General features: G+C 43.2%; 1 long non-coding RNA gene across 1 annotated transcript in view; it reads left to right on the forward strand.

Moving 5' to 3' along the window:
- Window positions 1-2,646: 2,646 nt before the first annotated feature.
- LOC140616488 (uncharacterized) overlaps window positions 2,647-26,052 on the forward strand; it is a 28,647-nt gene continuing 5,241 nt past the window's right edge. The window contains exons 1-2 of the long non-coding RNA XR_012016959.1: window positions 2,647-2,921; window positions 25,192-25,737. This is a non-coding gene — a long non-coding RNA (uncharacterized lncRNA). The remainder of the gene's footprint in view (window positions 2,922-25,191; window positions 25,738-26,052) is intronic.

The raw sequence follows: 26,052 nt of genomic DNA on the forward strand, positions 1-26,052 counted from the left end.
TGATATCTTTCATCGTCTGTGGCTCGATTTCTCATTTCTCCACTAACTCCCAGCTTCAGGTATCTTCTCATCTTCCTAAAGAAGCTATGTTCTCCTAGGGATCTGCTAGTCATTTTCTGTTTTCTCTCGCAGGGACATCTGCAGTTCATAGACCATTTGCAAAATGAACCAACCAACACTCCCTGAGTGCAATGACTGCTACAGGCTTTGGGACTCTGGTAACTAGCCCCACACATGACCTTTCCTTCCTTAGGATGATTCAAGACAATCTCCATTCCCTCCCTGCCCCACCCCCGACCCCATTCATGGTTATGGGGTTTTAGAATTATACTTTATAACATCAGTTTGTGTTAACATTAATATAAGTACACATTTCCAAACATGGAGCCACAGATGCCCCTACAAAATAATCAATAGATAACCCAGTTAATTCTAATCAGGACAATGGAAAGAGGGAAAGTAAACCTTTATTTATTGGGAGATGATGATGACTCAGGCACTCTGCTAAGCACTTTCACATATATAAGATCATTTAAGTTTAACTGCAGCTTTGAAGAGATAGTATTATTATCACCATTTTGAATAAATGAAAAATGGGAGGCTTTGAGAGATAAGTAATCTGTGCCAGCTCACAGCAGACCGTTGTGAACGTCTGGAAGCCACGTGGGTCCCTACGACTTTGGAACACTTTTGCAGACACCAGACAACCTCACCAAAGAACAGAACTGGCTCCTCCCTCCCTATATACACAATTCATAAAGCTTTACTCCTTGTTACTTACTCTTGTAAATGTGTCCTTGGTTTAAACTGATTTTTACTTGCATATGAATGTTGAAGAAGGGGAAATAGTATACAGTGTGATTTCTTCTAGACTGAGATTAGCCTATCTGCATCCAAAAGGACAAGTTGGAGAATAGAAATAGTAGAGGAGTGTTGTTAGTTGAGGAATTCAAATTTTCACTCATCCTTCTTTAACCTTAATATTTATAAGAACTAACATGGATTAAGCACCTTCTGTCTGTCCCTGTGCTAAACATTGCAAACACCTCTAATTTAATCCCATCAGCGAACCTGTGAGATGTGTATTATTGCTATGCTTCATCTTCAGATTAAAGCAATTAAGTCTGAGGAAGCTAAGTAGTTCGTAGTAGATGGTAATGAGCAGAATCTGACCAAGTCAATAAGATTTTAGTCTGTGCTTGCAAACCACTGTGCTGTTCCTATTTCTAACTACTATCCTAAACACTTTGATTCCATAATCCTAGGATTTCTGGAATTATAAATAACTCCTAATAGTCTTGATCTCGTAGCCTCCGTGCCCATAACTCTTTTCCTAGACCATGGAAAGATTTTGAAATAGGTTTGGGTTCAAATCCAGACCTTGGTACCCTCTATAAAAATGATTTATCTTTTGTCAGAGCTGTAAGGGTTAAAAGCATGTGAGCACAGAGAAGGTGGTCAAATGTTCATTACTTGTATGATTATGATAATCAGCAAGCGCCCTGAAGATACAAGTATGACCTTCTATTTAATTTTATCGGCTGTGGCTAGCAGGGGTGAGGGACACAGCTCACAAATAAAACCTTCATGTATTATGGAATAAGACTGCCTAATCTCTCAAGAACAAAGATAAGGCAACCAACCACACACAGCTAAATGAGTAGCCTTCCTCTCCACGGTGCCAAAGTAAATAATACAATCTGCCTGGGGGATGTGCAAGACGCCCACGGGAAAAATTTAAAGTCAATTGTGGAAATTTGATAAGAAAAGTAGAAAAATAAACGGATTCCTGGAATAGAGAGCAGAGCTTTCAACAGCTAGAGTGTGGCTTTTATCCCAAAGAGCTGCTAGGACGACCGATTAATCTTGAGCCCTTGTTCAATCGACCAGCGAATACTGGCAAAGGCAGGGAGCCTGGAAGACTGGACTAATTCAATAGAAATGAAAAAGTGGAGGGCAGCCCGGGTGGCTCAGCGGTTTAGCGCCGCCTTCAGCCCAGGGCCTGATCCTGGAGACCTGGGATCAAGCCCCATGTGGGGCTCCCTGCATGGGGCCTGCTTCTTCCTCTGCCTGTGTCTCTGCCTCTCTCTCTCTCTCTCATATGAATAAATAAAATCTTAAAAAAAAGAAATGAACAAGTGGAGAACTGAGGTGGGTGTGGACTGGAAATGGGGGGGGGGGGCTGAGGCTCCATGCGTCCCCGCCCCCCAGGAACCCCCTCTGCTGGAGCAGCTCATGCTCTCTTTCCTGTGGGCACCACTCCTTGGTTCAAAAGATTCTGGTTAATTTGGAGGGGCTGTGCAGGTTAGCCCACAGTAAGAACGGCACACATGGCCTGTGGATGCTCCAGGAGAGAGTGCTTACCCACACCCTGCCCAGAAAGCACAGTCACCCCATCCTCAGGCCTGGCGAAGACGGTGGGCGTCCTTATAAGGGGGGCTGTGCCCTATGCCATAGGAGATCCTTTAGGACGGGCTTCTTCCTCCCACCTGCAGCCTTCATCTCGCTGTTGTGCCTTGAAAAACTGCCAACTGGAAGAGTAGAAACTTCACAAAGTTCCTTAAAAGCCTAAGCACTAAGAGGTCCGTGTCTGTGTGTGTGTGTGTGAGAGAGAGAGAGAGAGAGAGAGAGAGAGAGAGAGATCAGACCAAGAGAATTCTGGGCTGCTTAGAACCCATTTCCCAGGATGTTGAAGGTGCCTGCGGCAGTAACCAGGAGCCTCAACCGGCCTGACAAAAGAGTGGGGTGCCCTGAAAAGACGAGAGGAACTGGAAACGGGCAGAGGCACGCTCTGCGGGGAAATCGCAGAAATAACCTCAGGGAAGATGCTTGCTGCAAACCATGGAGGGTAGTAACTAGATCGGGAGAGACAGAAGCCCAGGGACAAGTCAAGGTTAAAGCGCAAAAGCCACAGCAGCAAGGTCAGTGTAAGGCGCACAGGAGACCCCAGGCTGCGGGAAGCCCTTTCCTTCTCGGCGGGGGGGGGGGGGGTCCCCATTTCCCCAACTGTAAAACAAAGGGATTACCGCCCAGAGAGTCCGAGCCCTCCTTTTGAGTCTAGAATGCCTTTCAATTGCGATGGAAGTTTGGTATTTTTCCTCCCGCAGAAAACACGTGCTTGTGCTCGAATACACGTCAGGTGCGGTGCGCTTTCCGGGGCTCCCGCACGTGCCCCCCGCTGGGCTCTGGTGCAGCGGCGACCCGGCCGCGAGCTGGGGCTCCTTCCCCCGCCCTCCGCTAGGGGCCCGGCGCCCGCGCCGCGGGGAAGGCACATGACTCAGCATCCTCCGGCCGCGAGGACCGCGCCGCCCTGAGCCCGAGCTCCCAGACGCGTGGCAGTTGGGGATGTCGCCCCCAACCCCCATGTCTCCTTCGACCGAGGACCGTCCCTTGCTTCTTTGACCTGCGGTTCCCTGGCGGTGCTCGCCGCGCCTCTGGGTCGGTGCGGGCCCAGGTTGTCCCCTCGCAGGCTCGCCCCGGCCCGCAGCAGCCCGCACCCCGGGGGCACTGGGGGGCAGCAAGCCCGCTCGCCCCCCGGTCCACGGGATTGCCCTGCAGCCCTCTGCGGTGCCTTCGGGCCCGCCCCCTTCCCACCTGCCAGGTCTCTGCTTTTTTTTTTTTTTTTTTTTCCCCCCCTAGGCAAGTTGCAGTGAGGCTGAACTTCAGGCCCGGGGGATGCGGCGGCGGCAGCTCCCCGGAGGCGGCGCTGGGGGAGCGGGCGGGGGTGCCGGCGCCGACCTCGCACCCCGGGGAGAGGGGCGGCAACGCAAACCAAGGATTTTCCGCGCATACATAGTCTGCATCAAACAGCGCGGTGATGGGGACCCGCACCTCTCTGCGGGTGCGGCGGGCGACGCCCTGGGAGGCCCGTGGCGGCTCGGCTCCAGCTCCCCAGCGGGGGCGCTGTCGCAGCGGGCAAGCGCCGCACCCAGCAGGGGGCTGCAGGTGGGTGCCCAAAAGGGAGGCGTTTGGCTTTTTAGAAAAGCGTCCGCGCCCAGCTCAGAACGTTCTTTGCACGGCTGCACAGGAGCCCAGAAAGCTTTTCCAAAAGAAAGACATGTAAGCTGTTTTCTCTTTGCCCCCCATCGGTTGTGAGGCCAAAGGTCTAATAGCCTGGGTAACAGAAAATAGGAGAAGGGATACTGCCTGCCTTCCTTCTAAATGATGCTACTTTCCAGCCCAGCCTACTTACACATTTATCCCAGGGTCCTAGCCTTGATGCAGCCAACGACCAAAATTTAAGGGGGAAAAAAAAAAAAAGTCTGTTTCCCTCCTTTCCTATCCAAGGCCACATTCCCACTGATTCCTCTGACTTTTCTTCATGTCTTTTAGGGTGGGGTCCTAGGCCTCAAGCCCCCCTTCTCACTTTCAGTGCTTTGTATTACCTCCTTCATCTTGTGCCTAGCCAAGAAAGGCTGATTCGTTCTTTCATTTTCTTTTTCTTTTTTTGTTCTTTCATTTTCACATACAGCAAGCATTCCCTTCGCAGCCCATCCTCTCGGGTCCCTTTTTAATATAGAAATATAGACCTTTACTTTTCTGTCACTAATTTGGACATTTTGTGGTTCTATGATTCTTTTCATTCTTTTCTGTCTTGAATTGGTTAATCGCAGACTCTTCTTTCCCGCATTGCTCTGAAAAGGTTGCCTAATGACATAGCAGAACTATAAACTAAATGGGTGTCTGTGACAAAGCAGAATCACAGTGCCTGGGAGACTCTTAATGAGACATAACTTCAGCCTCTGGCAAGACCTGCTGATGAGATAATGTCTCTGGCTGAAAAGATGAACTTGGGCTGTAACCTATTAATGGCCAGACCCACCTCAGACCTCTTTGTGGACTCTTCCCCAGCACCACTGTGAGGCACACTGATGTGTGCTTTCTCCTGCAGTTTCTGATCAAAACATGTGCCATTTGAGGGCAGCACAGTAATGGTTGCAAATTTGGCCCACCCAAGTCTATATAGTTCGAGAGAGATGGGGCACCTGTGTCACGGGCAGGCACGGAAATCATTTTGCAAAGCTACACCGCAGAAAGGACTCTGTGCTTCTAATACTCCTCCCATTAGCCTGAAACATGCTCCTCGACCTTGGAGAACTGGTCCAATTGTGTCCTTTGCCTAATAGGAAATAGACCAGGGAAGTTAAAAGGCTTGCTAACTTTAGAATCCAAGACTCAGTTCTCTGTGCTGCATCTTTACTACTGTTCAGTTCTCTCTTTTGCAATTAAGACCTAGGATGGGGGCACCTGTGTGGCTCAGTGGTTGAGCCGCTGCCTTTGGCTCAGGTCATGGTCGCAAGGTCCTGGGATCGGGTCCTACATCGGGCTCCCCTTGGGGAACCTGCTTCTCCCTCTGCCTATGTCTCTGCCTCTCTCTCTCTGTGTGCCTCTCATGAATGAATAGTGAATAGATAAAATCTTCAAAAAATAAAAAAGAACTAGGATGATGCTCTTTTATCACACATACACACAAATGCACACCCATGTGCCCGCCTTTGGCAGGATAGTTATGCTAATACATTAATATCTTTTAATACTTTTAATAGTAAAAGAATGGGAATTCTTTTAGAATGACAGGTTAGTATAATTGATGTCTTGAAGGAAGAAAAGAACTGCATGGAGAAGTGAGTGCTGAAAAAAATTGCTGCACTGGGGTCTCTTGGGTATGCAGTTGGCACAGGGGGGTTACTGTGAGCTAGGGGTAGCGGGGAGACTGAGAGGCAGCAAGGCAAGAGGAAATGGAAAATAGTGTGCTGCCTAATGTGCAGTCTGGCTGGAAGATGGACATGGCAGGCTTGGTTCCAGTCTGTGTGCCCTCAGACAATTGCTTACGGCACACCAAGATGTATTGTTTATGATCCTTCTGCACTTTGTCTCTTCCTGCTGCTGAGGAGTGGAGCAGGGCAGTGGGGTGTCATTAGGCAGCAGGGAGCTGCGCACTTAGGAAACCCCCCTCACTCTCAATTTAAACAGTCTGTGTGTCTGACATTTTAATCCATCTAAAAGCTTTCTTCCCCAAAGAGCCAGGTGCAGGCGGTCACTTGTCAGCTCTAAGGAGGTGAGCTGAGCTAAGAAGCACTGCCCCAGTAAATGTGCTCGCATCTAGATTTGCAAAGTGGGAGCTCTGCAGGGCAGCTGTAGGAGGCCAATGAGGAAAATGGCATATGGGCTTCAAATTCTCAATTTTTCACACCGATTTTTTCCTCAGCAATTTACTTAGTCCTTTGTGTACTCTTACAGTGTTTCTATGCATCGGAGTTTTATGGGCAATAATGCTATGCTTCTGTCAGCCACGCAGCTTTATAGAATCAGAGGGACTAAGAGAGCCATGTACATAATTTAAGAAATATGGGCATCCTGACCACCGCTTACTTTTTCTTTCTTTTGAAAAATAAGCAGGAAGACAGTACACCAATAATTCAAGGGTATTTATCCCGTAGTCATCACTTCCGCAGTCCCCTTGGGTCTTATAATGTCACCCCTCTAGCTAAAGGAATACATTTGCCCCTAAACGATGTCTTCAACTTTACCATAATTCCACACTTTATGCATAGGTTATATTACAGGAGGAGGAGAGAAACAGATAAACCAAGTTTAACGTATAATATGGCCGTTAAGTATGTTCCGATTTAGTTTTGTCTAGAAATGTGGTTTAATATAAAGACTCTTTGATGATTTTATGTTTTCACAGAACCAGGGTCTGAGTATACTCAATCACGACAGTTTCTGGAAAGAATATTAAGGAATAAAGATGATGCGTCATCAGAAACGGCACAAAGTATTCAAATAATAAAATCTTCTTTCCATGTATCTATCTTCCTAAAAATGGAACTTTTAAGAAATGAAAGCTCTTAGTTAATGAGTTTAATTAAAGAATTTGGATATCCTATTAATTAAGAGGAAAAATAAAAGCCATTCAATTAAGGTACAAGTAGATTTTCTTTTCCTGATTAATTCTTATGCAGCAAATTGCCAGTTTGGTTCTAATACATTCTACAATATATGTCCTGTTCAGAGCAAAATTGTGGAATCTTCTAAGTTTTTTTGTTTGAGGGATTCCCTGGTTCTGCCAGTTGTTTTGCATTCTCTTCCCCTCACCCAGCCAAACCCTTTCTCCAGAAAGACTCTCTTGTCAGTCACTTACACCTTCCTGGGCCAAAATACCTCAGAATAGAAACCAGAGGCCACTGGCAGTTTAAGACCTATCTGATTTTGAAATGAAAAGGTTCGGATTCCAGAACAGAAAATATTCTGAATCATAAGAGGAGATGGAGAAGGTATTTGAGAGACAAAAATTCCTTCTAGAACACCTCGGATATCATTCTGCTAAGGATCAGACTGCAGGGCAAGTTACAGAGGTGTGGTCTCATCCAGTGACCAGTTGTCATGGCTTACATGCTCCTTCATGGCTGTATTCATGAAGCTGTGAGGAGTCTGGCACCTGCACAGAGTCTTCTCTCTCACTCACTAGTTGTTTGAATTTGGGCAAGACTCCCTCTTCTCATCTGTAATCCAGTGTTCACAACAGTGCTGACTCTGAACAGACCAGAGAGAGGATGAGAAATAGTCTGCATGCAGTGTCCACCACATGGTTCCCCTCAATCAATCTTAACATTATCATTTCTCTGTGACAAACGAACACAAACCTAGGAGACCAGGGTTCCTGTTTATATACTGATTTTGCCTGGTTTTTATTTCTCTAAGAATTTTCCCTTCAAAAGTTTTCAAGTCATTTGGCAAACATATCATCCCAGTGTCCCCAGATCTTGTGCCAGTTATTGTAGTAAATTACACTCTAGGGAAGGACCTTAACATTTGGGAAAGGGCCTTAATCTTGCCAGATTGGAATTTAAAGCCTTGTAGCTGTCACTCCCATTCAGCCTCCCTTAAATTCAAATTCAACACACATTTATTGGCCTGTGTTTACTGAGGGCTGTACCGGGAACATGATCTTGTTTAACCATCACGGCACCAATGTAAAGTAGGGCTCATTGTCTGGAATTTATACATCAGGAAGCCAAAGCTTAAAGAGGTGAGACCCTTGTCTAAAATCACACAGCAGTATTTGGTTAAGACAGAGAACGCGGGCATATTTTTTTTTGAGATTCAAATCTGGGCATTAATTTTTTAGGGTTCTTTTGAAGACCAGTTCTGAGTATAGAATAATTGAGTTTTCTTTAATCTCTCAGCTCTCAAAAGGATAAAAATGATCTCTCCTTGTATCCCATCTCAACCAAGGACAGGAAAGAATAGATAGCAGAATGCAGATTGGTATTAAGTTGGCCCCAGATGGCTTAACAGAATGAACACACCTGCTGACTGCACGTACATGCATGCGGGTGGCTCGGCTAAGCCTCAGATATAAAAGAAAGAAAGGCATTTATCGCAGCTTTCTTCAGGTTGGGGAAACAGAGCATTGTTCCCTCATTTGAAAGCAACTTCTAGATGTTAGAGAGCAAGCAGAAGTGAGTACAAAAGGATCGTATTCATTGGATACAGCATGCGTATATTTCTTTTAATAGGTAACCCAGAGATGTATCTCATCTCAGCATGAGGCAAGATTTCCTGCATGTGAGAGCAATAAAATGAATTAAGAAGGGAAGATCCTTGTCCATTTATAAGTTAGTTACTTGTCACAAATGTAAAAGAAACAATTTGTTTAGAAATTGATGACATAATCCAAAAGAGAAGAAAGGAAATGACATAAATACTCTATTTCCAGAAAAAAAGTACTATGGCAACAAACTAAAACCAAGCCAAACCAAACAAAAAACGACGTTTAGCTCCCTAATAATCAGGCAACTACAAGTTAAAGCAGTGATAATATATACTTTGTCTACCAGAAAACAAAGATTTAAATAATGATTATTTTCAATGTTAGTGAGGATTTGAAGAACTAGGTGTTTTCATACTCTGCTTGGAGGGAGTGTGAGCTTAAAAATTGTCCATAAATGCCACATAAAATAAAGTATAGGGACATACCTTGGAGAAAGGGTACAATAAGGGACAGAAATTTATGTATGGGGATATTTATTGTCATATTATTAATATTCATAAGAAACCTGGAATCTATTTGCATATCCAACAGGATGAGATAAATTAAACACCACTGTGACTCATACATGTGAAAGAGTATTAAGCAGTCTTTTAAATGAGTCATGGAATATTTAATGACTTGAAAATATTCTTTAAAAATATAGAACATTAGGGATGCGTGGGTGGCTCAGCAGTTGAGTGTCTGTCTTTGGCTCAGGGCCTGATCCTGGGGTCCTGAGATCGAGACCTGCATTGGGCTCCCTGCATGGAGCCTGCTTCTCCCTCTGCCTATGTTTCTGCCTCTCTTTGTCTGTCATGAATAGACAAATAAAACCTTAAAAAATATATGTATATAACATTAAATTTTAAAAACCAGGATATAATATTATACAGTATAATCTCAATTCGGGCAAAAATTCAGATTAACATGTATATCTGCGTTGAAAAGTCTGGAAGGTAATATGGTGAGATATTAGCAGTGAATTTCCTCAGGCATGGAGATTTTTAGTTCTACAGATTTTGAATTTTCTGCACTAGACAGGTAGGACTCTTCAGCCACCTCCCTGCATCCCCACCCACTGTGAATTGAAGAGCATCTGGTGGGATTGTCACTGATCATTCACTTAGTTTTCACCAGGTGTGTGTATGCTTGTGACATGGGAACCAGCATCTGACTCCAGGGCCTTATTTGTCAGACAGCTGGTGCCTGTTTTCTTGTTGGTTTTGTGCCTCAGTGGGGGCATTCTGGTGGTCCAGATTTTTAATTTTGAGATTTCTAGATGAGAGGCCTGATGAAGTCCATTTAGTGGGCTTGTCTAGAGGCTATAAGTTTCCTGTGTCCTCACTCTCTGCTGACAGAAGGCAAATGGGAGTCCAGCCAGAGCACACACTGGCTGTCGGCTGCCACCAAAGCTTTGGCTACTGTGCTGTGATCAGATGTCCTGTGCTTTGCTTGCTTCTGCCCCATTTCCTCAGTGTAAGCTTTGCTGCATTGGCTGTGGATTGAAAGAAAGGCTTGTGACATCTTAGAATGTCAGAAACTGACAAAGTACAAGGGCTGGAACACCATCTCAACAAAATACCTCTACAGGAAAGAAATGAAATGCCCTGATTATACCCTTTCCCAAGGACCACTCTCAGCCTAGAAAAATACTTTCTTTGATGGAAAAATGGGGATATAATATTTAACTCTTCCTCCTTCCCTCTTCCTCAGTTTCGGTATCATTTGGATGGATGGAGGCAGCAGGGGCTCCAATATAATTACTTTATGAATAATTAATAAGGTACTATTATTATTACTTTAAAAAATCCTTTTTTTGGAATGAGTCTCTTGAGAGTAGCTGAAGTTTAATTTAGCCAAATAACTGTTCTGCATTAGCTAATGTGGCCCATTATTTTTAGGCTCGGAGGATATTTCCAGATGTACTGAGACAGTGATGATCTATCACTCTTTATGGGGGCCACTTTCTTGGCATGCCAGTGACATATCTGGCTGTATTGCTTTCCAATGCTAGTAGTGGTGAAATCAGTTTAGTACTGAATTACCCAAGTATCCGTGATAGAGCCCATCTAACTCAATTCAGTGCTTTCTGGTCTTTGTAGGACTCAAGTTCTAAATAGATTCCTTTTTCACACTTGCAATATGAAGTCCAGTGAAAAATGCTACTCTCAGCTAGTTTGCATAGACTTAGCTATGTAAATACCTCTAGCTGATTATAAGGTTCATGCCTTTAAAGGAAACCCCCCAAAATTAACTGTGATTATTTGGGTGAAAATTTATTAAAACCATAATATTTATTTTCTTCTATGTACATTTCTATAGCTTCTACACTAGGCATATGTAATTTTTATAACCAGAAAAAAAAAAGAGTCCGTTTAAAAAAAAATGTGTCTTTTTGAGGCCTTTGCCCTGATCTCACAAAATGCATTATGAGACATTTCTGCTGCACACAGAGGGATTTCAATTTGATGACCTGGCTCCTAGCATATCATCAAAAATAATTGACTGAAAAATGCAATCCTTGGAGCTTTATTACCTCTATCCTGGCATCTGTGGTTTACAGCAGGGGAACTGATGCTTAGGTAATTAGAGGGCACCTAATATCGTGATCCCAGGCACTCTGTCAGACTCATTGCACTGTGAGCAAGAGCCTGCGTAACATAAATCTGACCAGAAGATCCAAAATTTACTTGAGTCTAAAGAGCACAGAGGTTTTCCATTTTTTCTCAGAAATATCTTTGGTATTTACTCTGGAGATAGTATACCCCCAAGGTGAAAAATACCAAGTCTCTGCTTCTGTCTTGCCCTCTGATTCAAAAGGAGAAGCTCCTAGAGGTAGCCCTCTACCACCCACCGTTTGTAGCCATAGAGCAGTGACTTGCTTTAGCTTAAAATGGCACCTGTCTCTTCACCCAGATTATTCCCAGACACTCATGGTGTGAGCACTCCTGGAAATCAGAAGCCTTGAAGACCAGGAGCAGGTCCCTTAGGAGCTGGTCTACAGGATGCCCAGAGTTCCTCTGTACCTCTCCTCACCCTACCCCTATCCCTGGGCTCTGACGCCCAGGGAGCACTTTGACCCCAGTTGAAAAGATGGGCCCTGTTCTTTCTTGTCACTTTTTAACACAGAATTCCAGTAAGGCTTTGCATTCCCAATGCATTTTTACTCCGACCTTCCACACTTACGTCCCTAAGCTCCTAGCAAATCTTTCTTAGTGTTAGAAAGCCTGTCTAGAACTAGACTCCCGTGTGGCCTTCATCTGTGATGCTCAAGCCCTTGTTTCTGCTCTCATTTTGACTCATAACCCTTTTAGTATCAACCCCCAAAGAGTGATCTCTTCCCTCTTTATCTTAAAAGCGTTCTTCCTGGGACTTCTTTCTAATAATGGCATCTAGCCGGCCACCCCTAGTACAGCTTTTCCCACCTTTTCACTAAAAATACTCATTCACTTAAAATGTGAAAAGATGCCACCTCCTAAACTTAGCACAGATGTTCAGCCTGATGGCAGAACAGACAATTCATTAAAAGAATAGATATTGCTAGTAAATAAATCAATATTCCTATTATTTGAGATAATTTTTAAATTGTTTATCAGGCTTGGTTTGGGGATTAAAAAAAAGTAAACGAATGAAAATAGTCCAAACAAGAGCAGTAATATTTAGTATTTATGTTGTTTCTTACAAACAGAGGAAGTCAGTGGTGCCTGGGTGGCTGAGTCAGTTAAGCTTCTACTCTTGGTTTTATCTCAGGTCATGATCCCAGGATTGTAAGATTGAGCCCTTCGTGGGGCTTGGTGCTCAATGAGGAGTCTGCTTGGGATTCTCTCTCCCTCTCCCTTCCACTCTGCATTTCTCCTTGCACAGGTCCATGTTCTCTCTCTCTCTCTCTCTCTCTCTCTCTGTCATAAATAAATAAATAAATAAATAAATAAATAAATAAATAAATATCTTCAAACAGGGGAAGTCAAAGTGCACATAATTCACATAAATAAATATTGACAGAACTTGTCCACTGCCCTTCTCAAATGCTTCTAGGAGACTGTTATTCTCCTACTTCCTTATCTTGGTTCCTAAATCCTTCTTACACCACCATGTGAAGCCACTTGAGGAATATAATTTCTTTCTTATTTTTTAAAAAGATTTTATTTATTCATTCATGAGAGATGCAGAGAGAGAGGCAGAGACACAGGCAGAGGGAGAAGCAGGCTCCCTGTGTGGACTCTGGTGTGGGACTCGATCCCAGGACCCCAGGATCACGACCTGAGCCAAAGGCAGGCACCCAACCACTGAGCCACCCAGGCACCCCAAGGAATATAATTTCTTATGCCCAGAGTCTGTTTTATTTTTCTTTTAACCCTTACAGGTCAGGAGCAGGGAAGAAAGCTAAGCAGGTGGTGCCTGAATATGTTTTGGCCAAGTGAAGAAAAGAAGGAAGGAAGTCTGTGAATCCTCAAACATTAATACTTTTGGTCCCATCTCCCATTAAATATTTCTTGAGCATCTCCTATAAGCCGGGTTATGGGTATCAACAGTTAACAGATAACCACAATCCCTACCCTCAGAAAGCATAGGGTTATTGGGAAAACACAACATGAAGAAAAAGAAGTAGACAAAACATGTAGTTACGAATCTCAGTAACTCTATGCCGGAAATACACAGGATGCTATGAGAGAACATAACAGAGATGAAAGGGAACTCACTTTTGATTGAGTGTCCATAGACGTTCTCTCTGAGTGAAGTGTAATTTAAGCTGAGAACTGGTCAGGTGAACAGAGTGGGGAATGATACCAAGTGTGATAAGAGTGGTGACCTCCCGGGTTTTTGGTGTGGCAAGAATTGGGTGGTAGGTCACCCACAGAGGCAAGGGGATCAAGGCTTAAATTTCAGAGATGTAAATTTTGGGAAAATATAATTACAGATACAAAGCGACCTTGCACTCAGAGGAAATATGTAGACAAGGGGTATAAATTTTTGGATTTATTGCACATAGATGATAGGTTAAGCCATAGGGAGGGAGGGAGCAGGGCTGAGAGAGGAGAAGTGAGCCTGCCTGGGAGGTAGGAAGACTAGGGGAGTGATGATAGGTCATAAAAGCCAAGAGGAGAGAGAATTTCAGAATCGGCAAGCTCAGTGATCAGGAAAGGAGCAGGTGCTGGAACGCTGGAATTGGATCTTCAAGGAAGAGGGGAAGGCATTCCAGAAAAAGGCACCTGTATAGGAAGATATAAAACCAAAAAATCAGGGAGCACCACTGGGTTTGGTTGAGGCATAAGGAAAGTTTGGGGTGTTTCACAAAAGACACTGAACACAGGCTAAGAAGCTCGCCATGAAGAGGTGTTGAATCATTTTGAGTGGGGCTTCAAATAACTTGCTCTGTCACTGCATTTAGGTTTTTGCTTGAATACAGTATTCCTTGGGCACCTTGTCTAGAAACCCCTTCACCTTTTCCCATCGACTCTGTACTCTGCTTTAGCTTTCTTTTCAGTAGTTGACACGACCTATCATTTTTATGCATTAAATGCTTACTTGTTCCTGGTCCATCTCTTCAAATTCTAGAAAGGCAGCCCAACGAGCACAGAATTTTATTTAGTTCACTGCAGTACCTCCAGTGACTAAACAGGACCTATCTCCTGATAGGTGCTTAATAAATACTTGCTCATTAATAAAGGAATCCATGCAATGCAAGAGAGTATCTGAAAGTGAGGAAAAATGAGTAGAGTATGGGTGGGAATTTTGAAGATTAAGTAAGGTTGTGAAATTTTCATTGGTGGGGAATGTTTGAACAAGTTTACTAAGAAACCATGTTGCAATATCTGGGAAGTGTTGAGTGCTCATTTGAGAAAGATAAGAGTATAGTTGTCTTCTTCACAGTAACACTCAAACAAATGAGAAGTTGGGTCACAAAAGTCAGATCTCTGGGTTTATCCACAGCTGGAGTTCTGCTACCTTCATTATCATGCAGCAGAAGGAGAGGTGGACAGAGTTAAGTGTAGTAGATTGTGGAAACTATACTAAATAAAATGGACATCAAGACAGAAGAGTGGGTTGATAGGAGAAGGAAAATGGTAGAGTCAATGATGATATTCAAGAATTGTAATAATTATGTAGCATGTGAACTGAAGTGCAGGGTTGTTGTATTTGGGGAGGGTAATGTTTGAATTTGTGATTTTGGATTAATCTTTTTTTCCCAAAATTAAGGTATAGATACAATAAATTATGATATATGAATATAAATGCATATCATTATAATGGGATGTTAGATAGCCAGCAAATATGATGTATAGAAAAGAATATTTTACAAGATGGAAAGGTATTCCTGCTGTAATGTGATAAAAAGGAAACTACAAAATAAAATAATACCATTTTAGGAGCTTGAGTGGGATAACGACTGGAGGAATGCATGCCAACATGCTAAGATTAATTATCTTTCAGATTATACGTTACTTCAATTTTTTTATAGTTCCTAAGTGCTAAAAGTACATTAATTTTGATTAAGAATAAACCCTATTATTTTTAAGAATTATTACTGGTCTTCAGTCTTCTTTTAAAATGTAAATTTCCTGGGGCTTCTGGCTGGCTCAGTCCCTAGAGCATGTGACTCTTGATCTCGGGGTTGTGAGTTAGAGTCCTACATTGGGTATAGAGATTACTTAGAAATAAAAGATCTTAAAAGAATAAAGTGAAGATTTCCTACACTTTGTAGGTAACAGTTGGTGTTTCACACATTCTTAGTCCCAGTGAAGATTTTTTACACGTTAGTGAGGCCATCTCCCTGATATTTAGATGTGGGCCTTGCAGGCTCAGAGAGCAGCTATATGTCCCCTCCAGTTAAGATTACTGGGCTAGCGAGTGACCCCCTGACCTTTACTTTGCTCTTCCATCCCACCCCTCCCAACACCAACTATACTGAGAGCCACATCATTAGACAAAAGAAAGATCTTTTTCATCCCATAGGATATGCTGTAAGAAACCAGCCTAAGGCATTTGTAAGTATGTAAGTAAATAATACCCCAAGGAGCCAAGGGCAGAGGAAAATAGATTTTTAGAAAGCATTTAATAGGCTTTGTCCATTTCCCATACTGGGTCACTTCTGCATAAAGAATAGGCATTTCTGCCCACTTTAAAATCAAATTTTCACTTTGCATCCATTGGGATGTTGTTGCAAAACCAAAGCAAAAAACAAAATAACAAGTGTTGGTGAAGACCTAGAAAAACTGGAACCTTTGTGCACTGGTTATAGGAATGGAAACTGGTGCAGATGCTATGGAAAACAGTATGGTGGCTCCCCTCAAAATTAAATATATGGAATTACCATATGATCTAGAACTTCTACTTCTGTGTGTATATCTAAAAGAGCTAGAGGCACAGATTCAATCAGATATTTGGACACTAATGTTCATAGCAGCATTGTTCACAATAGTCAAAAGGTAGAAACAACCAAAATGCCCATCCACAGCTGAATGGGTAAACAAAATGTGGTTTATCCATACAATGGATCATTCAGTCTCTGAAAGGAGGGAAATTCTGGCACAGGCTATGACATGAATGAACCTTGAACATCATGTTGAGTGAAATAAGCCAGATGATACAAAAAGACACATGTTTATGATTCCACTTACAGGAAGTACCCAGAACTGACAAGTTCCCAGAGACAGAAAGTAGAACAGTGGCAGCCAGGGGCTGGGGGAGGGCTAATGGGGAGTTAGTGTTTAATGAGGACAGAGTTCTAGTTTGGGAAGATGAAAAAGTTTTGGAGATGAAATCGTCAGACTGGTGATAGTTATACAATATGAATGTACTTAATACTGCTGAACTGTACACTCAAAAATGGTTAAAATGATAAATGCTGTTATGTATATTTTACTGAATTAAAAAAAAAGTCTTAAGATATAAAACAAATCAGGTGAAAAGAATTTCTAAGACTTCCCACATCATTCTGAACACGGTGACTGGTCCATGTTATCTTACAGGACGCCATCACTTCTACAGCCAGTGTATGCTGTTTTGAGTTCCTTATGAGGGCGGTGCCAAGTAGTACTAAGGGTTGTAGTCTAGTGACGTCATTTCAGTCTTGAAGACCTACCAAGGGACACCTGGGTGGCTCAGCAGTTTAGTGGCTGCCTTCCGCCCAGGGTGTGATCCTGGAGTCCCAGGATTGAGTCCCACATCGGGATCTCTGCATGGAGCCTGCTTCTCCCTCTGCCTGTGTCTCTGAGTCTCTCTCTCTCTCTGTCTCTCATGAATAAATACTAATAAAATCTTTAAAAAAAAAAAGAGCTGTAAGATAACTTGTATTTCTTTATTTTTAAAAAAGATTTATTTATTTATTTATTTATTCATTCATTCATTCATTCATTCATTCATTTATTTATGATAGACATAGAGAGAGAGAGAGGCAGACACACATAGGAGGAGGGAGAAGCAGGCTCCATGTCGGGAGCCCGACATGGGACTCGATCCTGGGACTCCAGGATCATGCCCTGGGCCAAAGGCAGGTGCTAAACTCCTGAGCCACCCAGGGATTCCCCCCCTTTTCAAAAAAATATTTATTTATTTATGATAGATGGGGGGGGGCAGAGACACAGGAGGAGGGAGAAGCACGTATTTCTTTGAAAACAAAACAAAACACCAATATGTCATGCTCATTCTTCAAGATGAAAGTAGGCACAGGTATCCAGGGTCCTCCAATTATTGAGGCAGAGTGCTCTCCCAGTGATTTCTCTGCCTCAGTTTCCCCTCCCCACCAAACCTAGTCCAGCCCATCCACTGATGCCAATGGACACTTCCTGGAACCCACCTACTCAAAAGTAGTCCTTGCATCTTAATTAAGCTTCTAAGATCTGCTCCAACCCTGTGTGCTTTAACCAAACTAAACTGTGCTCCTGGGTTTCCCAGGTCTGCCCCGCAATGTGGTGTTTCCCTTTCCTGAACAGCCCTATTCACATCCTTCAGGGCCTAACACAAATGCTGGTTCTTCAAGGCACCTTTTTTAGATTCCCTGACCAGAGAAGATCTCCTCCCAACCTGTGAACTCCTTTAACTTGTTGATTCTCTCTCTCTTACAGTATTTACTGTTTTTCTATTTTGACTTAAGATAATTTCCTTACATGATATAATTCCTCTGTAGATAAAGTTAAGCTGTAGATAAAACTGTTTTGTAGATAAAGTATATGGATACCTGCTATGGACTGAATATTTGTGGCCTCCTCTAATTCTTATGTTGAAACCCTAACTCTCATGGGCACTGGGTGTTATTCTATATGTTGGCAAATTGAACACCAATAAAAAATAAATTTATAAAAAAAAAAAAGAAAGAGACCCTAACTCTCAATTTGATGATATTTGGAGGTGGGCCTTTGGGAGGTAATTCAGTCATAAGGGTGAAGCCCCCCATGAATAGAATCAGTGCACTTATAAGAAGAGACACAAGAGAGATAGTCTCTCTCTCTCTCTCTCATCCTCCCTTCCCCGCCCTCACACCCCCAAGTATAGCAAGAAGATGGTCATCTACAAATCAGGAAGTAGGCTCTGGCTCTCACCAGACAGCAAATCTGCTGGCACCTCAATCTTGGACATCTCAGCCTCCATCCAGAACTGCAGAATGAACTGTGAAATCAATGTTTGTTGTTTAAGCCACTCAGTCTGTGATATTCTATCATTAGCAGCTCAAACTGGTTGAGTCAGTATCTCGTTAATACCCATATTTTCCAGAGATCCCGGCCTATGGTCGATGCTGCTGAATGCTGAGTGAAACGTTGAGCAGAAAGTGCGGAGATCCAATGACTTATTTCAGGAGTCACTTGTAGGGTATATACTCAATTTAAATCCTTGGCTGCAAGTATATTTTTAAAAAGCCCAGAATGCTTCATAGCTTTACTTTGTTGGCATTCTGTCACGTCCTTAGGAGAGATTCCTGCCTCCCACCCATCCCCAAGCGACACCACTGTTGGCTTAAAACGATAGCAGTAGGAGCTAAGCTTGAAGCATAGTGGAGGAACCATGCCCATGACTGGCAAAAACAGCAAGTAGCTGCAGTGCAGATGGACAGCTCGTCTCTGCACTACCCAACTCAGCATATCACAGACTGCTTATAGCTGGGGGTGGGGAGAGACGATTATGCTGTCCCTGCCCTTCCCCGCAAAGAAGTGCTTTGTGATGCAGGTTTGGGGATGGGACGAGTGTTTGGACTCCTTCTCTGTGGAGCTGATATTTCACACCATGGTATGTTCTGTGGGGTGGAGGGATCCGAATTGTAGCCGAGGCCTCAGTGTTCTTCGATCATGATGTTTGGCATTCACTGCGGCCTTACAACATGCTAGGTACCGTGATGGGCGTTCTGCACGTCGCTGGCTCTCCCCACCACCCTCAGAGGGAGGCATTACAGTGAGCTTCAGTTATGGTCCTGGAAACAAAGGCCTATGGCAGTTGAGTGACCTGCTCTGGGTCACAGCAAGGGCCAGCGGGAGAGAGCGACTGTGAGCCAGCCTGGCTGCCGCCAAAGCCCAGTCTTCGTTCTCATCAGCAGGTCACACTCTCGGTCATGAGGGTCAGGACGTTGGCGTCTCCCAGCTTGGTCAAGGAGTGGAAAAAGTGTATTAACATAGAAACCTGTCAAAAATATCGTTCTCAAAATGAATGCTCCAGTGATCCAATATTTTATTTTATTACTGTACCTGCAATTTTGCAAATTGTATGTTTGGCTCTGATTGATCTTTCACACCATAATTAGTTCAAGTGGCTGCTTTAATGCTTTTTTTTAAAAATTTAATTTATTTATTCGTTCATGAGAGAGACAGAGACACAGGCAGAGGGAGAAGCAGGCTCCATGCAGGGAGCCGGACGAGGGACTCGATCCCGGGTCTCCAGGATCACACCCTGGGCTGAAGGCAGGTGCTAAACCGCTGAGCCAGCCGGGCTGCCCTGCTTTAATGCTTTAAGGCCCCTTTAATGTTTTAAGGCACGCAAGGAGAGAAATACACCAGGAGTCCTGCAAACTCTCTTCTGTCTGTTGACTAGAGTCATAAGTGAATCTCATTGCTTCCTGAGAACCAGCCACATTCTGAATGGGCCACCAGAAAGACCAAGGTTCATAGCTTTAAGGAGTAATGTATGAGTGAATGCTTTCATTTGGGTTTTCCTTAATCACCACTCCCACCCTGTCTGCTCCTCTCAGTACTCCCCCAGCACATTCTACGCTGCCGCCAAACTCAGCCACAAACTCCCCTTGCTGTCATCTCTGTGCTTGGCACATGCTGTTCTTTCTATCCACAATACCTTTCCTTATCGGCCTGACCACTGGATATGCGTTCGTCAAGACTCTGGTTGTTCCTGGATTCTGAAGAAAGGCAGATCTGCAGCAGTGTGGGCTCTGATATCAGACAGACCTCTCACTCAAAATGCTGTCCCTGTGACCTTGAGCAACCTCAGTAAGCATCCATCTTCTCATATGTTAACAAGAGGAAGAAGATGAGAAGCCTCAACATAGAGCAGCTGTTGGGATTAAATAATTCATGTGAATTTTTACCATAGTTAGCAGCACGCAGCTAAGCACCCTATGAATGCTGGCTCTGATTGTTGGGTGGGGGCGGCGGGGGGTGGCCTTTCCTGACATTTCTCCCACCCTCAAGTTCAAGAGGCTGCCCCCTGTAGAGGATTTAGGTGCATGTGTGCTGGCTCTAGCAGAGCAGTTAGCAGAGCGGTTACGCTACTTGTTAGTGTCAGTTTGTCTTTTTCCTTTAGGTTGTTAAGTACTTCGAAGGAAGGGACTTTGAACTTAAATTCTTCATTTTGAATGCCTGGTACAGCACCTAATATACAGTAGGCATTTAATAGAGGAGTGATTGAACTTTCGTAGTTTATTTATTCCTTTATTTATTACTTCTTACTTAGCATGATCTCAGTTGAGGTTCGCAAGAGATAGGCATTGCAGAAAGCACATTTTATAGCCGAGGACAGAACAAAATACGTTTTCTGAGGTCAACAGCAAATTCCTGACACAATTTGGGTTCAATTGCAGGTGCCCTGACCTTCTCTGTTCAGTGCTCCTTCAGGAAAGGCTCAGGAGCACACCGAGTGAGATCGTGGGTTTTGGAAGTAGCCAGACCTGATTTCAAAATCTACCTCTTCTACTCACCAGCCGTGACCTGGGCCAAGTTACTTTTGGGTCCCAAACACTCATTTTCTCTTCGTCAAGTGCTGTTAACCACAGTACCTTTCCCTCAGGACAGCCCAGTACCAGGTGCACAGTGAGAGCTCAGTACACGGTGGTCCTTACCGTGAGGATGAAACCGAGGTCTTTTGTTCCCGTACAGAAGCCAAATCCCACAGAAGGCATCTTAATGCCCAAACAACCCATCTAATAGAGCAACACAAGCCTGTGAGTGGGTGTTGGTCTGTGCCCCAAACCTGCATCACAGGGCACTTTGCTGTAGAGAAAGGGAAAAGGGGTCGGTATTGCTTCCCCACGGCCTTCCAGCTGCCTACTGCTGAGTTCACTGGTGCAGGAGGTGCCGGCCGCCTGCACTGCAGCATCTTTCACCGTCCAACAACTTAATTTATGCCAGTCACGGACTGTTTCTCCAATATATCTCAAGACAGGCTCTTATTGCTCCATTTTAACTTGGAGAAGGGGGTGGAGGGTGGAAATCATTTGTCAGGGATACGGGAGAATGAGACATCATACATTCTCCAGTAAAGAGGGTGAAGCCCTCTGTTTTGCTGTCATGCTGCAGCCAACAATTCAAAGTGAACCTAGGCCCTGTAAAAGGCTCCAAAAATCAAAGTCACTGGTTCTCTGACCTTTTTAAAAAGATGTTTTGGTCATGATTTGCTCGGCTCCTAGTAAGTACCAGGCTTGGTGGAGAATTCAGAAGTGACAGAGACAAACTGTATAACCCTCAAGTAAATCTCTGCAAAAAAAGAAAATGAGATGAGTAAGGAAATTATTCTAAGACACAATGGAAGGCTGTGGGGGCCGAGTTACTGCAATTCAGAGGAGAGAAAGGAGCAGACACTTGAATTCAGTCTTGAAAGATGGGGAAAGGCAGTGCAGGGAAGAACAGTGTTGGTGATGGCTAAACAGAGAAAGTCAGACCACAGAGCTCAGTCTAGGGGTGGCAAAGGGAGGTTGGGGGCAGCTTATGGGAGGGGGTGACAGAAGGCAACGAAAGGCCAAGGACAAGGTTGCAGAGCAGGGGCTGATGACAATGCCAGATCTGTGTTCCAGTGTCCTTTGGCAACAGCGGGTGGATGGGCTGAGGCTGGGGGTAAACCGAGGCAGAGGGATCTTTGGATACTTGTGTTTTGTCTTGTTTTGTTTTTTAGTGAGCTCTATGTCCAACACAGAGCTTGAACTCATGACTCTGAAATCAAGAGTTGCGTGCTCTACAGATGGAGCCAGCCAGTTGCCCCTGGATAAGTGTTTTGTTTGAAGCATCAGAGGACCAGGGGTGCCTGTTCTCCCACAAGTGGTTTCTACTCAGGTGTCGAGTCAGCTTCATAACTTCACCATTGGGTCTTCTGTTAAATTGTCTGGATGCTAATTCTAATATCAAAATCCAGATACGGAAAGCTATTAGGGAAGTGATGAAAAACCATACAATGGCTAAGTCGTGGGTCCTCTGCCTGGAGTAATTGAAGCAAGAGACACCAAGCCAGATAATGACATCACCTGATGAAAAAGCCTGTTTAAGTGTCCCCCTCCCCCATTTTCCCTTGATGCATGGGCTGCAAAAACTATGTATAATGAAGCCTAAAGGGGCCTTGATAAAGAACAACCCTTGGATAATATCCAGCATCGTTTCCTAAAGAGGGTCACTTTCCTATACTGCGGGGTTGAGGAAGGTGTTTTGAGACAGGGCAAGAGGGGCAAGCCAGTTCCACATTAGAGGCAGGTCAAGCAACATTAGAACTTGAGCCTAAGAGCCCACGGAGTTGACTGAGTGGACCCTCATATTCTGTTCCTGGGATGGATGGACAGAGACATACATTCAGAAGAAGTGGTGCTTTCTTTAGAGGAAAACAGCTAGAGCTGGCCAGCTGGAGGATGAAGTTTTCATTTGGTTTGTAAGCCAGGAAGAGATATTATAACCTCCCACTGCTACTTAAACTGGCTTGGAATCATATGCTAGTCTAGCTCTTTGTATTTATGACCAAGAGAGAATGGGGCCACAGGTATCAGAGTGAAGAGAAGGATTCTGAAAATCCAGGGTGAAAGAGGAAGGAAGAGGTGGGCAGGGATCCCTGAGAACATGCTGGCATGACTGGGGGTCCTTCGGATGGTCTCGGAGTTCCTGTCTTTTGCTTACTGTGCCATGGCCCCTGTGGAACAATTTTACGCATCAGAATTATAATGATGTTGAGATGTAAGTGATGAGGAGTACGCTGTGTAAGTGTTCTTAATGAGCTTTACAGATTCAGAAGAAGAAACAGATTTATTTACTAAGGCAGGCTGGTGGCAAAAATAATGCATAAACCAATTAAGTACTTGGTTAGAAGCTAACTTTTACGTGAGAAATTTATTTAAAGCAATAACAGCTCTAGTGCATGCCAGGCAGTCAATAACAATTATCAGCGATATTCAAATTGTATCTCTTACACTGGATGTAAAAGTCCTCTAAAATTTGGTGGAGCAACTTTCAGCTTGGAGAGTTCTTAAAAATAAACTGGAAAATCACTCGCTGTTATCATCTAAATTAAGTAGCACTGAAAAAGCCACTCTCCTCCTATCTCCGAAATGTCCCTTATTTCACAAATGCCTGGAATTCTACTGCTAACACTTTAGTCTTTTGGGGTGACTCTCTAGGAATCCTGGTTTTTGAAAGCAAATAACCTCTCTGAGGAAGAGATGCATCTATCGCTGACCCGTGTAAGCCGGAATTCATCCTGCAGTATACTCACTTCACCACTAGATGTTGGTCTTGTCATTTTGAGAGCTTCAAAATGTTGTTTTGACCTTCAGAAATCACGTTAAAAGTACTTTTTAAGGTATAGAAAATGCCTTCTTTAAAAGATCCAATTAATGTTCTATTAAGACTTGTTCTTAATAGATAGCATATATATAAACCAATAGAGAACTGTATGGAAATTAACCCAATAGATTGAAGCCAAGGCTTTCCTGTCTATTGCTCCCTAAAGCTGTATTTAAATCTTTCTTTTTTTTTTTTTTATTTTTTTATTTTTTTTTTATTTTAATTTTTTTTTTTGGTTTTATTTTTTTTTTATTTTTTTTATTATTTTTTTTTTATTGGTGTTCAATTTACTAACATACAGAATAACACCCAGTGCCCGTCACCCATTCACTCCCACCCCCCGCCCTCCTCCCCTTCTACCACCCCTAGTTCGTTTCCCAGAGTTAGCAGTCTTTACGTTCTGTCTCCCTTTCTGATATTTCCCACACATTTCTTCTCCCTTCCCTTATTTTCCCTTTCACTATTATTTATATTCCCCAAATGAATGAGAACATATAATGTTTGTCCTTCTCCGACTGACTTACTTCACTCAGCATAATACCCTCCAGTTCCATCCACGTTGAAGCAAATGGTGGGTATTTGTCATTTCTAATAGCTGAGTAATATTCCATTGTATACATAAACCACATCTTCTTTATCCATTCATCTTTCGTTGGACACCGAGGCTCCTTCCACAGTTTGGCTATAGTGGCCATTGCTGCTAGAAACATCGGGGTGCAGGTGTCCCGGCGTTTCATTGCATTTGTATCTTTGGGGTAAATCCCCAACAGTGCAATTGCTGGGTCGTAGGGCAGGTATATTTTTAACTGTTTGAGGAACCTCCACACAGTTTTCCAGAATGGCTGCACCAGTTCACATTCCCACCAACAATGTAAGAGGGTTCCCTTTTCTCCGCATCCTCTCCAACATTTGTTGTTTCCTGCCTTGTTAATTTTCCCCATTCTCACTGGTGTGAGGTGGTATCTCACTGTGGTTTTGATTTGTATTTCCCTGATGGCAAGTGATGCAGAGCATTTTCTCATATGCATGTTGGCCATGTCTATGTCTTCCTCTGTGAGATTTCTGTTCATGTCTTTTGCCCATTTCATGATTGGATTGTTTGTTTCTTTGGTGTTGAGTTTAATAAGTTCTTTATAGATCTTGGAAACTAGCCCTTTATCTGATATGTCATTTGCAAATATCTTCTCCCATTCTGTAGGTTGTCTTTGAGTTTTGTTGACTGTATCCTTTGCTGTGCAAAAGCTTCTTATCTTGATGAAGTCCCAATAGTTCATTTTTGCTTTTGTTTCTTTTGCCTTCGTGGATGTATCTTGCAAGAAGTTACTATGGCCGAGTTCAAAAAGGGTGTTGCCTGTGTTCTTCTCTAGGATTTTGATGGAATCTTGTCTCACATTTAGATCTTTCATCCATTTTGAGTTTATCTTTGTGTATCCATTTTGAGTTTATCTTTGTGTATGTATTTAAATCTTTCATTCAGTATGCTGTGCATGTCATTGGATGGTCTACTGTGGGTTTAAGAGAATCTGGGTCCTCCCGAGTCTTGTGGGTTTGCCTGGAAGCTAATACCTTCTGACTTATCAGCATGGGGTTCTCAATGAGCTAATTGGCACTTAAGTTATCTGAATTAAATTGCTCTCAGTTCATTTAATAAGGCTGCCTTTTGAATTTTTTCCTGCTTCCTTTTAGCAACCAAGTTGAACTAAGAAAATAAGTGAACTGTAAAATGGACTTGTTCCTCGCTTCCTGTTGGCCTGAATGTTTACTCCATCAGGATCACGTCTGAGCAATTATATCTGTGTAACTCTGGGAAGGCTTAGCAAACTGAGGGAAAGCTGAGAAAATTTTAATGGTCCAGTTTGGAAGAAGAGAACGTAAATTATTCAGAAACCTCGGTTTGCTGAGATCTATCAGAAGATGATAGATAGGATTATAGCTAGGGAACTGGTGCTGATGTCTTATAGCCAATACAAAAATGATATGATAGAGAGTACACAAAATAACACTAAACCCTTACCTAAAAAGGAACCAAAACATCAAGATATTTGTATTAATGATCCTTTTGGGACTCAAGATCAAGACTTTGAAGATAAAATAAGCCAACTGAGAAACTGCCAAAAGTTATTGTCTACCAATTGTCTACCTATGACTACCCAAATAATGCAATAGTTTACATATATTATCTTCCTTCTACTCCCAACACATATGTAGCCATATACTTGACTCTGTGTACAGGTAAGAAAATTAAAACTCAATAAAATTACTTGTTCAAGACCCTCCATTCAGTGAGGTGTGAAACTGGGATGGGAATGCAAGACTTCGGACTTAATATCCAGGGTCTTTTTCCCACCTTGCAACTAAGTGGGAATTTTCATTGAGGAAATGATGCAGCTGGGAGGGAATGCAAAGCCTCTAACAGCTGCCTGAGTGGGCTGGTGGAAATGGGGTACTGATGGGCGACACTGGCTACTTTGCAGTGACTAAATGTAGACTTCAGTGACTCTAACTTTCTATTAGAAAAAAAAAATGAGGTTTACAAATTTTAAAACA

The sequence above is a fragment of the Canis lupus genome, chromosome 24, assembly GCF_048164855.1.
Source record: "Canis lupus baileyi chromosome 24, mCanLup2.hap1, whole genome shotgun sequence".
Taxonomy (NCBI): Eukaryota; Metazoa; Chordata; class Mammalia; order Carnivora; family Canidae; genus Canis; species Canis lupus.